This window comes from Sceloporus undulatus, chromosome 2 (assembly GCF_019175285.1).
Source record: "Sceloporus undulatus isolate JIND9_A2432 ecotype Alabama chromosome 2, SceUnd_v1.1, whole genome shotgun sequence".
Lineage (NCBI taxonomy): Eukaryota > Metazoa > Chordata > Lepidosauria > Squamata > Phrynosomatidae > Sceloporus > Sceloporus undulatus.
The window spans coordinates 324,308,135-324,321,150 of NC_056523.1; positions in this window are offsets into that span (position 1 = coordinate 324,308,135).

Here is a 13,016-nt window from a genome sequence, read left to right on the forward strand (position 1 = left end):
CTGAGCTGAGCAACTTGGAAGAAGAAGCTGAGAAAGACAGACATTTAGTGGCCTGAATTCTATTGTTAATCTCAGTTGGAGTATACCCACTGAATCAATGTTACTTACATGGTGATACTCTTGGGCCTGACTCCTGTTAGTTACAACTACAGCAGAATCATTTTCTGAATTCATCAATCTAAGCGGCTTAAGTATTCCTAGGCCTAAAGTGAGATTCAAAGTTCTAAAGTGAGAGTCAAAGGGAGTATCACCATGTAGGTAACATTGCCCTTCCCAAATCCTCTCCCATCCCTGGGAATCCCTCTCTTCCCATTCACCCTCCTGATCATAAACAGAGTTGTGAGAGACAAATCCTCTTATTATATCTGACCAGAGATAAGATGTTACAGCTAGCCTTCTTTGTCAATCACTCATTCTCCCAGATAGAGTATTATTATCATAATACTTCCAGTTTGGATATTATTATGGAGAGACTGGGACAAAGAGGGTCATGCTTGCTTAAGGCCACTTGAGAAATATCGGTACTGCACAATTATAACAGTTTGATACTAATTCAACTGCCATGAATTCATTCTGTAGAATCCTGTAGTTTGAAATTTTGAGACCTATAGTATTGTAGTTCAGGAAAGCACACTATAAAGCCACAGAAGCACAGAATAAATTCTAGGATTTCTCTGGATGGGGCCAAGGCATTATTGGTATCAAAATACCATTCTAAATTCTAATGAATTCCTGGTGGAAGCGAGAAGCAAACCAGGGATTTCCTGATTCATCCCTGCCCCACTCTGGTACCCCAACTGTATCATGTAGCAAATATGTCAACATCTCAGGACATGGTCTGAGAAGATATAGTGAAGTTACTTTCTTGAAGCTAAGGTCAGTGCCTAGATGGACAACTATTTGGAAATCCATGTACATAACTTTGAATTCTATGCTAGCAGAAATGTAGGGTTTCATTTAACATCTCAGTACCCAAAAAAGTAAAAGAGATAGACTATAGAGGGAAGAAAGAACAGAGAAAAAGCAAGCATTTTTGGCACAAGCAATGAGTAATCTACCTGATTTTTAAATATGGTAATCTCTACAATGCTGAAAGCAAGACAGGTGATGTGATAGTAACCCACACCTGTAAATGGTTTGCCCTGAGCATACAATCTAAAAATCTAAAAGCATTTTGTAAACTCAGATGAGGGGCTGTACATGCAGCCCTGAAGGGGCAGCATGCAGCCACCCCTTCTTCAGCCAGATTAGGGCTGCAGCAACCTCATGCTACTGCCCCGATCTGGCCTCTAGAGGGTGCAAAAAGGAGTCGCAAAATGCAGCTCTTTTTTGCACCCTCCAAAGGGTGCCATAGCCATGGCAGCACAGCTGTATGGTGCCCCTCGACGCTGTGTCATTTGGATGCAGCACTGGAAGCGTGTCATGATGCCGCATGCCATCTGGAGTGGCGCACGACATCAGGGTGCCCTGGAGGGGCAGAGTTGGGGATGCGTCATCAAGACACTATGACCCAACTCTGCCCCCAGGCCAGCCTTTTAGGGTGTTCTGGATAGCCCCTGAAAAACTAGAGTTAGGAATGGAGGTACAGTACCATCAAATTGTTATCTGCAGCATACTATGAGTCAAATATGGGTCCAAATCATATTGATTAATCCCAGCTACAATAAATCCATTGAACTAAATAGTAAGCCAATGTGCATTTGAAATATGTAGTTTAATCCCTTTGATTCAATAGGCTACTGTAGTTGGAACTAACACCATGTTCCTTCTCAAATGCAATATATGAAGTACCCAGGAATACACTCTGTCCAATTTCCCCTTAATAACTCCTACTATTAATACAGAAACCACCCACCTGTGCACACAAGCTACCAATGTGACTGTGGGAAAGTCTTGCCTTTGCTGGCCCAGAAAGTAAGAGGAGGCAAAAGAGGTGAAATACCAGTGAACACCTAAAGGTAGCAGTTGCTGAAGGAGAGGTCTCCAGAATTCCCCATTTTTTGTTGCATGACCCAGTCCAGTAACATAGAGAGCTTCTGGGCTTCTTCCATCATTGACTGAGGAGAAGGTCTGATGGTGACCTTGTGCCTCAGCAAATCCCACACGAAGTACTCCCCCTTTTGCAGTTCAAGTTTGGATAAAAATTACAGAGATAAATAGTGTAAATAAAGGCCTAAAATAGCCTTGAGGGTTGAACATTTTGCACATTAGGCATTTAGTTACCATTTTTTCCCCTGGGAAATATTTTTTGGGGCAGGTGTATTGCAGTGTAGCCTTCCAAAGTCTTCTCCAATGGGACAATAGTGCAGTATCAAGCCCCCCTGAATGTTGTCCACCCCAATTTATGACATAATAATTTATATAGCTTATTAACATGAAGATCATGGCTGCCATTATGTCTTTAATCATGATGTTGTAAACCAGAGTTTGTAATTCTATTAATTCCATTTTTATGGTTATTGCACCATTACAATGACTGAAAGTACCCCTCACAAACCTACCTTTGAAGCCAAGAAGTCATCTCAACAGAGGCAGATCTACTCTGCTGCTGGTAGTGGGGTATCATGCAACAAGAAGCTGTGATGAGACTCGAAAGAGCCTTCCTCCCCTGTCATCACCTCTTGCAAACTGTTCCGCTGTTTGCCTACATGTTATATCTCCCCAAAACTGCTTTGAAATACAAATATTAAAAGATACCTGGGGAAGATTGATGAAATTATTTATGGGAAGTCATTTAAAAACTTATTGTCTCAATTTGTTTTAATTTTTTTTCCTTCCCCCCTGTGCTGTTATGTAAGTAAAATGCCCAACTGCTTTAAACCATGAAGAATTCCATTATCTGGCAGAGTGCGTGCTCTTTTATTCTTCAACAATAAATTTAAATGAAATATACATTATCTGCATTGGAAGCTGCTATCAGAGCTGAAAACAAACAATTTCACCTTTAATCTTCATGCTATGTTACCTTTTGCAGTTCATACCCATTATTTCTATGAGCATCCTCCACTATGGAAACATCTGAGAAATGCTCCACAGCCACACAGTTGAGGTGAGCCTTTTCTATGCCAAAGGAAAAGTGGCACAGTACACACGGGCAGAAAATGCCATGGCGTCGCCAATCTTAGAGTTCCAGAGTGCACAGCAACTGCACGCTCCAAAACTCTAGAACATGCCGCCGCCACTATCATCCTGGCCTCCCGTCCATACGGGGGCCTCCATGATGACGTACGTAACATGTAGCATCTGCATGTTGCGCACAGGAAGCGGTGTCATAGGCCTTATGATGCTGCAAGGAAGTATAATTTCCGCATGCTGCACGGGAACAATATGCAGCAAAGAGGGGAGGCGTTTCAGCACCTGTATATACAGCCCCAGTGAAACCACTCTGGTGCTTAATCTGAGTTGTAAATGAACTATCCAAGGTATTTGGGGGAGCTATTAGGTCAGCACATTGGGAAAACTCTTTCAAAATGAGAATGAACCCTGAAGTGGATTTATCACCTTTATCTCAACATGTCTAAGACTGAACTTCTCGTCTTTCCACCTAAAACCACCCTTCATTATGCCTTTTCTGTTTCTGTCGACGACACTTCTATCCAACCGGTTCATCAAGCCTGCTGTCTTGGCTTCATTTTTGACTCTTCTCTGTCATTTATTCCCCAGATCCAGGCCACCGCCAAGGCCTGTAGATTCTTTCTCCACAACATTGCCAAGATCCGTCCATTCTTCTCAGCCTCTACTGCCAAGAATCTGGTCCATGCCCTAGTGGCTTTGCGACTAGATTATTGTAACCTCCTTCTAACAGGGCTTCCTCTTTCACACCTCCATCCTTTAATCTCTGTCCAGTATTCAGCTGCCCGTATTGTCACATCCGCTCGCCGCTTTGACCATGTTTCTCCACTTTTATCCTCCATTCATTGGCTCCCCTTCCCCTTCCACATCCGGTACAAGCTTTTGTTATTGACTTTCAAAGCCCTCCGTGGATTGGCCCCTCCTTACTTATCTGACCTTCTTTCTCCTTACATTCCTACTTGCACCCTCCGCTCTGGTAGTCAAGGTCTCCTGTCACAGTGTAGGACTACCACTGCCCCCTCCCGAATTCGTCCCTTCTCGCTTGCTGCCCCTTACTCCTGGAACCTTCTTCCCCCACATGCACACCTCATCACTTCTCTACCCAGTTTCAAAACTGAGTTAAAGACTATATTGTTTAGAGAAGCATACCCAGAGGTGAGCCCCTCTCTTACCCAGGAAGCCTCCCTTTAACCATCCATTAAGAAGCCAAGCCCTTCCTCCAGTCCATATGCCTTGGTCCAGGCCTCGGAGGTGGAGAAGATCTGCTGGACCTGATCCTATTCCCCACCACCACTCCCTTCTCCTTTTGTTTCGTGTCTTTTAGATTGTAAGTCTGAGGGCAGGGAACCGTCTGACTAAAAGATTGTATGTACAGCGCTTTATAAATAAAGGTTAATAATAAAGGATAATAATAATAATAATAATAATCACCTTGCCAGCACAGAAACCAATAGCCATCATAGCTTTCACAGGGCATTCCAGTTTTTTGCTTACTCCTTTCAATACCAATAGCCATATTGCACTGCCTGAATTGTTATCCTGTGCTTATAGAACAATAAGATCTGAACGATGTCGAACGGAATACAATGAAAGGGAATGGGATACAACAAAAGCCCTCCTCTTTCAGATTAGGGATAGGAATCAATGACCAGTATTCTACACCAAGGAGACAGAATGTAACTTCATAGAGTTACATTGTGGCTATGCAGTGCAGTGCCACCTCACCAGTGAGCTGCTACCCTGTGCAACCAAAGGTGCATGACCATATGCAGTACACAATCAATGTGAGACTGTGCACATTGTGCATCCATGTACTATATATAGCCACCTGCAACCATGTTCACTGTGCATGCACAACCATCCATGTGCACTCAACCATGTGTAATGCCATGACAGACAGAATTCTGTTTTCCCAAGCTTGAAGTAAATGCACCCATTTCATGCCCTGCTTCCAAAATATGTAAATGGACTCGGAGACTGAAGCACCTGACCTGCTGGGACCTACTGCTGAACCAAGTCTCAGATATATATCAGAGTGCAGTATCACTTCTGTCAAAGAGCCCTGCCCATGCAGATATGGAAGACAACGAACCCATATCTACTTTTGCCAAGAAGAGCCAACAAAGTGATGGCTTGAGGGGGGCTCGAAGGATGTATAGGAAGCAGCAGTTAATTAAGCAGCACCTGCACTGAGCTGCTGATCTATATATTTGCAGCACTACGTTCTAGGAATGATTGGAGATTATCTGATTTACCTGGTTCTGCATCATGTTTCTGATCTCTGTGCTTGACCTAGACTGTGTTGTTGACTCTGGATGCTGTTTATCTGACTTGGATACTGTTGAACTCTCTTGCTGGACCTGAAGCTTGTGAATGACCTTTGGGATTTAAGGCTTTTGCTTGCCAAGTAAAATAAGTGTTGAAGTGTAAGCTGTTCTGTTATTGCACTTGCTCATTAGTTGGTGCTGCATGGGCTATTATGAGTTGTAGCAACAAGCCTTTGGCTGGTTGCCTTGGCTGTGTTTGGATAACCCTTTCCACATCAGATAACAATGTTCAGACATTCATAGAATGCCAATATCTGTCTAAATACCTTGAACCTTGAACCAGATCTTATCTGATCTTGGAAGGCAAGCCTAGTTTTCATGTGGATCTGGGATTACCAAGGAATGCCATGTGAAATGGACAATGTTCTTTAATTTCCTGACTGGCAATTCCCCCCACAACTGTGTCAGGAACTGGTACCATATTTGTGCCCATTAGCTCCAGCTGTTTCTTTATTTCTTGGAAGCTCTTCAGGGGCTAGCATCAGTTCACAGAACACCACTTTGAGTAGAACTGCTGTAGGCTATACAGTAGGGCCTTGGTATCTGGTGGGGTTTGGTGCCAGGACCCCCTGTGGATACAAAAATCCATGGATGCTTAGGTCCCATTATATACAGTCATAGTAAAATAGTGCCCCTTATATAAAAAGACAAGCTCAAAGGTTTTTTTTATTTTTTAAAAAATATATATTTTCATGCTATGGATGCAGAATCCATAGACATGGAGGACCAACTGTATTCAGCAGAAGGCAATGGTGATCCACCTCTGAGTATTCTTTGCCTAAAGTTCATAGGATTTTTATAAGCTAACAGGACCCCATAGCATGCAATGACTACTGCCCAGTAAGGATAGGATTGGAGACAGGATCACTTACAGAAGATAGTTTATTTATTTGTTTGTATTTGTTTGTTTGTTTGTTTCCCACCCTTTCCCCAACAACTGGGACATAACTAATGGACACATGGAGAATTCTGGCCAATTTAAATAGAAAATAACTCATAATTTTAAATTGTAAAAAAAAAGGAGGGGATGGGGATGAGTTTTATCCCATGCAGATGCTGGTAAAGACAAAATTTGAAATTCTGATTGGGAACATGTTGGGGTTCTATGCACATCATTTACATATGGCATTGTACATTTTTGACTAAGGGTTATAAAGTCAGTATAATACATATGACAGTAGTTGACCATGGGGTATAATGCCAGTTGAAGGCTGTAGAAGCAGAGTTCCCCAAAAGTAATAAGTGTTACACATCCTTGGATGGTATGCAGCTACTCATCTATGTCTTCAGTGTATCATTTGACACACTGGGACTGTGGAAACAGCAAACATGGAAACAGAAAACACTGGGATTGTGGAAACAGCAGACAGCTACTGTATGCTTCTGTACAAGCATGCCTGAAAGTTGATAGCTGTGGAGTGTGTGGAGTGAAGAGGTACTGTGTTAAGTAGAGTGAGAAAGTAAATTTCCCAGTGGCTATTGATACCAAGGGAGTCTGGTCTAGGATTTTTTTTATGATTCAGTTGTGGAATGAGTATATTCAGCATTCTCAAGAAGAACATTTCTTTGGACTTTTCTATATCAGATCAGATTATTTGCTGGGTCTGGTCCATGTTAGCCCTCTCATATGATAGGTCAATAATGCACCACCAAGCAAGAGAATGGCTTGTTTTATTGTTACTTCTGATAAGACTATAAATCCAGAAGTACAACATAGACATTTCCTCCACTGATGAGACCATACAGTATAAAAAAGGTGTGCCATCAACTCCCTCTGATAAAGGAATCAGAATTTAGACATTCTTGATCGCTGTGTTCCAGAATTTGATGAAAGGAGCTGAGTGCAGCACAGAAATGTGTTGCAGGCAAAAATAAGGGACATAAACAATGAGAGTTTGTATTTGTCTCTCTGTCTGCCATAACTTAGAACTTTAATAGCATCCATTTATCTAAAAGCGGCAGTTTTTTTAAGGTTTACCACAGATATACAGCCAGCGTCTGGCCTTAAAATCACCACGACTGACTTTTTAAAAAGAACAATAGATGTTAAGGCAGTTGAGTATCTGGAAAGGCAGGCAGGCAGGCTGATAGGCTTCATTTAAATAGATTCCAAAATGAAAACATACCTAACATTTTTATGTATGCATTTGTTAAGTTTAGACTGTGGCTTTCCTATAGTGAGCTTGAGATGGCATACATGATTCTCTCTGTTCCCAGTTTAGCCTCACAACCACTAATTGATTGGTCCTAGGATGCCCATTGAAATTTATGCAGCTGTTTGCTCCCATGTTGAAAGGGTGATGAATCCATTCCAACTCTTACTCCAGCCTTTAAAGTGTTCAAACTATTGGGCAGTTATGGTTGATCTCTCAGGCCCTTCTATAAAGTTTGGACTAAAACCAAAAGCAGGCTCACTGTTCCACGCATATGGAAGCCATCAGCTTCCGTGTTCATGTCTCAATGTAGATTTTAGCCACCAAATCCCAATCCAACCCTCTTACCATTTTAAGCACTGCTTTGCATTGGCTCTTTGGCCATGTTCAACCTTTCACCTCCTAGATGTTTGATGTAAAGAACAGGAAGTGACTTTAATGTATATTCTTGTATACTTTTGGTAGAAAAGCAGGCAACAAATATTTCAAAAGAAAGAGTGATATTAATTGAACATTCCTCTCTCAACAGTATGAGGTGTGTCACTTAGCAACCAATGAATCTCATGCCATGATATCACATGGTATACACTGTAAGGACAGTGTCCTGTTCTCCACCCCCCCCCCCATTTTGCAGAGAGTCTTTACTATATGAGTTGCAGAGTTGGCACATGCTCTTGAATTATTGTGTGGGGTTGAATTGTTGAATAGGATTGCTACATTTAAAAAAAAAGCCAAAAAGGGGAGGGGCACATGTGATCAACAGAACCCATGCTATCCTTGCTCAGAGACACACCCCAGCCCTAATTATTATTAGTTAGTTTGTTTAGATGTATGCATTAGACATGGATGTCATTTATCAGAGGCATTTGTCCAGCAGGCAACATATGTTAACAACAGGAGGTGCAAGAATACTCACAATCTAGACAAGTTTCCAAAACCAAACCAAAAGAGCTACCAAAGTGCCACACATCATAGTGCTGGGGCAACTCCGCTGTTGCTTCTCTGAGCTCCCAACAGCTGATTGGAGATGTGGGTGCCTCTGGAGTATTTGCTTCAGGTAAAGGCTTTAACATCTGTAAATTTTGTCCTTCCTTTCACTGATGTGTTTATTGCCTTCATATTGTACAAGAGCCACCCTCATTTGGCATACCTCTTCAAAACACATGAAGAAAATTTGAAGAGGTTGGGCATGTTCAGCCCGTGGAAGAGAAGACTGAGGGGTGACATGACTGCACTCTTTAAATATCTAAAGGACTATCACTGTGAGGAAGTGCAAGTTCTATGATGCGCCAGAGGAAAGGACCAGGTCGATTGGTTTTAAATTACAGAAAGGTAGATTTCAATTGAACCTTGGAAGGAACTTCTTGATGGTAAGTGGTTTGGCAATGCTAACAATTACCTAGAAATATGATGGAGTGTCTTCCTCTGGACATTTTCAGAAAGAGGCTGCTGGGGATGCTCTAGCTGGGGTTCCTGCATTGAGTGGTGATATGGATGGGGGATGTTGAATTCAATGGTCTACTTCCAGCTCTATGGTTCTATGATCCCAAATAATAATTTATTCTTCAAAGTCAGCAAACCAACCCGTACTTTGTATTGCCCTCCCCAATAAAACAGTGTTTGCTGCAGTCTCCTAAGTTAGTGGATGGCAAGTCCATTCAAGTATTCCTCTAACTTTAAAGAAGGTATGCAAAGTGAGAAACTGTACTCCACCCAAAACAATATGCACCACCGTGGACATCTCCTTTAAAGTAGAGAGTTGAACCTGCATGTGAGCCACCAGCTGCCACTGCCCAACAAGTTTGAATACAAAGGGGCTCTGAAAAGTTCTCCACCTGACTAACTTTCCAAAAATCTGAGTGTAATTTTGTCCCTGTAGCTTGAAAAGTGTTCTTTTGTATTGTAAATTGCCAATTTGCAGGATCATAGCTCTAATTTTTGACTTTTTAAAATATCATTGATAGAATCATGTCCAATTAAAAGAAATGAACTACCGTACCAACTAACTCCTACTATTGTTTCTTGTTGGATGCAGCCCACAACAGGTTCTGTAAGGGCATCAGCATTAGTTCCTGGACTCCCAGAACTTGCCCATCCCTGCCCTAAAAGAATTTTATAAAGACAAGATCACTATATAATAAAAACCTGTCTTAACAAATGAGTCTTTCAAATGGCAAAAGAAAGTAAACCTGATTGGTAGACCTCAGGGAAGATTCCTTCCCCCTCTCCAAAACTCTGCATAGACAAAGGCTGCTATTTTTCTACCAAGAGGTCAACTCTGTATGGAATAGTTGGAATCTGCCAAGTGAGCTGTATAGTCCATGCTGGTAAGAACCACCTGATCTCTCAAAGAATGATCATGTGGGTGTCACCTACAATGTTGTACGATATCCCACTAAAATGGAGCTTGCATCCTGTTGGCATTATAAGTCATTTTATATTTTCTTACACATGAAGTTGTATTTTTGTGGCCATTGTACAATAGATGTATTCAGTTCATGGTTGTATGTGTGGTGTTCCACAACAGTAATCATTATTGTTAATAGTTTTTGTGGGGTTTTCAGGTTATGTGGATGTGTTTCCTGACATTTCACCAGCATCTGTGGCTGGCATCTTCAGGGTATGCTGGCATGGATGTGAATGGTGTATATATACTGTGTGACCCTTGGTTGAGAGGAAGTGATTTACTAGACAATTTCAACAGGAAAGAAGAAATCCTTAAAGTAAACAAAGTTTGGCTGCCAGTCCTGAAAAACACCAAAGATCAAGACCCAGCAAGGGCAAATAAAACCCACATAGGGTCAGGGGTCTCCCAGCAGACAATAGATCACTAATTAAATAGACACCATGAGGTCTGGCCATTTAGCAACAGACCAACACACAGATTAACATGTAAATCACTTCCTCTCAACCAAGGGTCACACAGGATATATACCCCATTCACTTTCATGCCAGCATTCTTTGAAGATGTCAGCCACAAATGCTGGCAAAACATCAGGAATAAACTCTTCCAGAACACAGCAACATAACCCAACCCCCCCCCCCCCACAAAAACTACAGATGCCAGCTGCAAAAGCTTTTGACTTCGCATTACTGGTAATGCTTTACTACACTAGAGCCATTTAATCAATCCACCTACATGTTGGCTCAACAATGAATAATTGATTGAATGGATTTTATCTGGGTGAGACTAAACAATAAGATTTGCACATTTTAGGAGGAGGAGAAGCATTATCAGCTCATTTGAAATATGATGCTAGAAGAGGGTTCTATGTATGCCATGCAGTGCCAGAAAGACAAATACCAGGTTCAAGAGCAAATCAAGCCTAAACGTTTCTAGAAGCCTAAACTGAGATGGTCATACTTTGGATGTATCATGAGAGGACACAACTCATAAGAAAAGACAGTGATGTTTTGAAAGACAGAAGGCAGTAGGAAAAAAAGAAGAGTGCATTTCAGGTGGATAAATTCAACCAAAATAGCCACGGTCTTCAGTTTTCAAGTTCTGAACAAGGTGAAATGGAGGTCTCTCATTCATAGGATTACCATAAGTTGAATTTGACTTGACAGCACTTAACAACAACATTTTTAACCCCAAGTCTGAGACTGCATTTTGCATGATGTGTAACTATTTTCCGGTTGCTTTGAAGTACCATAACATTCAGAAAGCATTGTTACTCATTTCTCTTTTCATCATGGAACAACAACAGGCACAGTGGCAGATCAGTCACAGAACGTCAGTAGGAGGATGCTACAACATGACCACTGAATAACACCATGTGCATAGGTTTGTAATGTACAACCAAGATTTAAGAGCTTGGCCTGTGAGCACAAAACTAACTTTCAGGAGTGCTTTAGTTGTGTATGTCCACATGTCAAAGGGTTGGACTACATGGCCCCTGTAGTTCCTTCTGACTACAATTTTATGATTCTATGATTCTAACACTGTACTGTGATCCAGACAGGGAACTCTGTCAGCTTAGCAGCAACAGGCCCCTTTGCATCTCTATTAAATTAACTCAGCATGGATCACAAACTCCAAAATGTCAAACTCTCAGACTCAGGCAGGCATTTTAAATGGTGCTGTATCGACAAAGCTGGGAATACAAGGCTGCCTATTGACCGTGGCAGTTGGAATATAATCATACTTCAATCAAGAAGGAAGACTCTATGGCAGATTCTTATTATCCAGTCAAAAATGTTTTGAATAAGAATGCATTATTTGAAAAAAGGGGGGATTAATAAGTGATAAACAGTGTGCCGCAAACACTCTGTTGTGCTTGGTTCTTATGAAGAGAGTCATTTTAAATGGAAAATCATCTGTGGGTAACGCTTCATGCCAAGCTTCCCATGACTGACTGATTTTCTTTGTTTTCCCTTGCTAAGTAATACTGGATGAATTATTGATGAAAAATACACACTTGAAATGCGGACCTGTGACTTCATTGCAGCCCCTTCAGTGTGGAACAGCAAAGAACTGACCATGACAAGAAGCTTTCTCCTGTCCTCTTTTACACAAGTATGCAAAAATTAAAATAAAATAACATGAGGATTCTAGAAACTCAGATCAGGGTAGTATTAAGGTGGTGTAAAGTAAGAATGAGACTTGACCCACCTTTAAGGACCCCAGAGTCTTAGGGCTCATCTATACAAGCCAAAATACTCTGGGCTACTCCTGGAGTATTCTGGCCCTTGAGCTGGTCCAGATTCCCTCTGCTACCTTTGCGCTCCATAGTGACTCTGGGCAGTGTTCTACACATGTGTCCCACTGTGCTACCACTTTACTGGTGCACACCACTCCCTCTGATGTCAGAAATTAAATGCCAAGCATCATTCACATGTTCGGGTGCCTTGTGACCTCAGAGGAAGCAACTCATGGGAATGACAGTGGCACTGGGCAGCACAGCAGAATAGATGTGTACAGAACTACCTGCATTGCTGTGGAGAGTTCTGGATTTTTGTGCAAAATCTGGAGGATTTATTCCTCTGGATTCACTGCTTATCAGGCAGATGGCTAAGCAAACTCCCATTAAATGAAGATAAGGTAAGCTTTTTAAAGCCAGTTTTAGGCAGGGATAGGTCAAATTTGGTGCAGAACTGGCCTCATTTCATGAAGACAGTTCACACTCAAATTGGGAACTACCGTATATTCCGGCGTACAAGACTACTTTCTGACCCTCTAAAACAGGGTCAAAAGTTGGGGGGTGTCTTGTACGCCAGTAAGAGCACTTACCTGGTTGTCCTGCCAGCTTCCAAAGCCCTGCAGAGCCCTTTGGAAGCCGGCGCGGGGGTGCCTCCCTGGCTGCCGGCTTCCAAAGCCCTCTACAGCCCTTTGGAAGCCGGCGTTTGTGGGCATCAGGCCCCCTAAACTTGGCCTATAGTAGGCCAGGGCACTGCCTGCATGCAAGGCAGGCTTTGCAGGCCTCAGCAAAGGCCTGGGGTCAATAAAAATAAAAATAAAAAA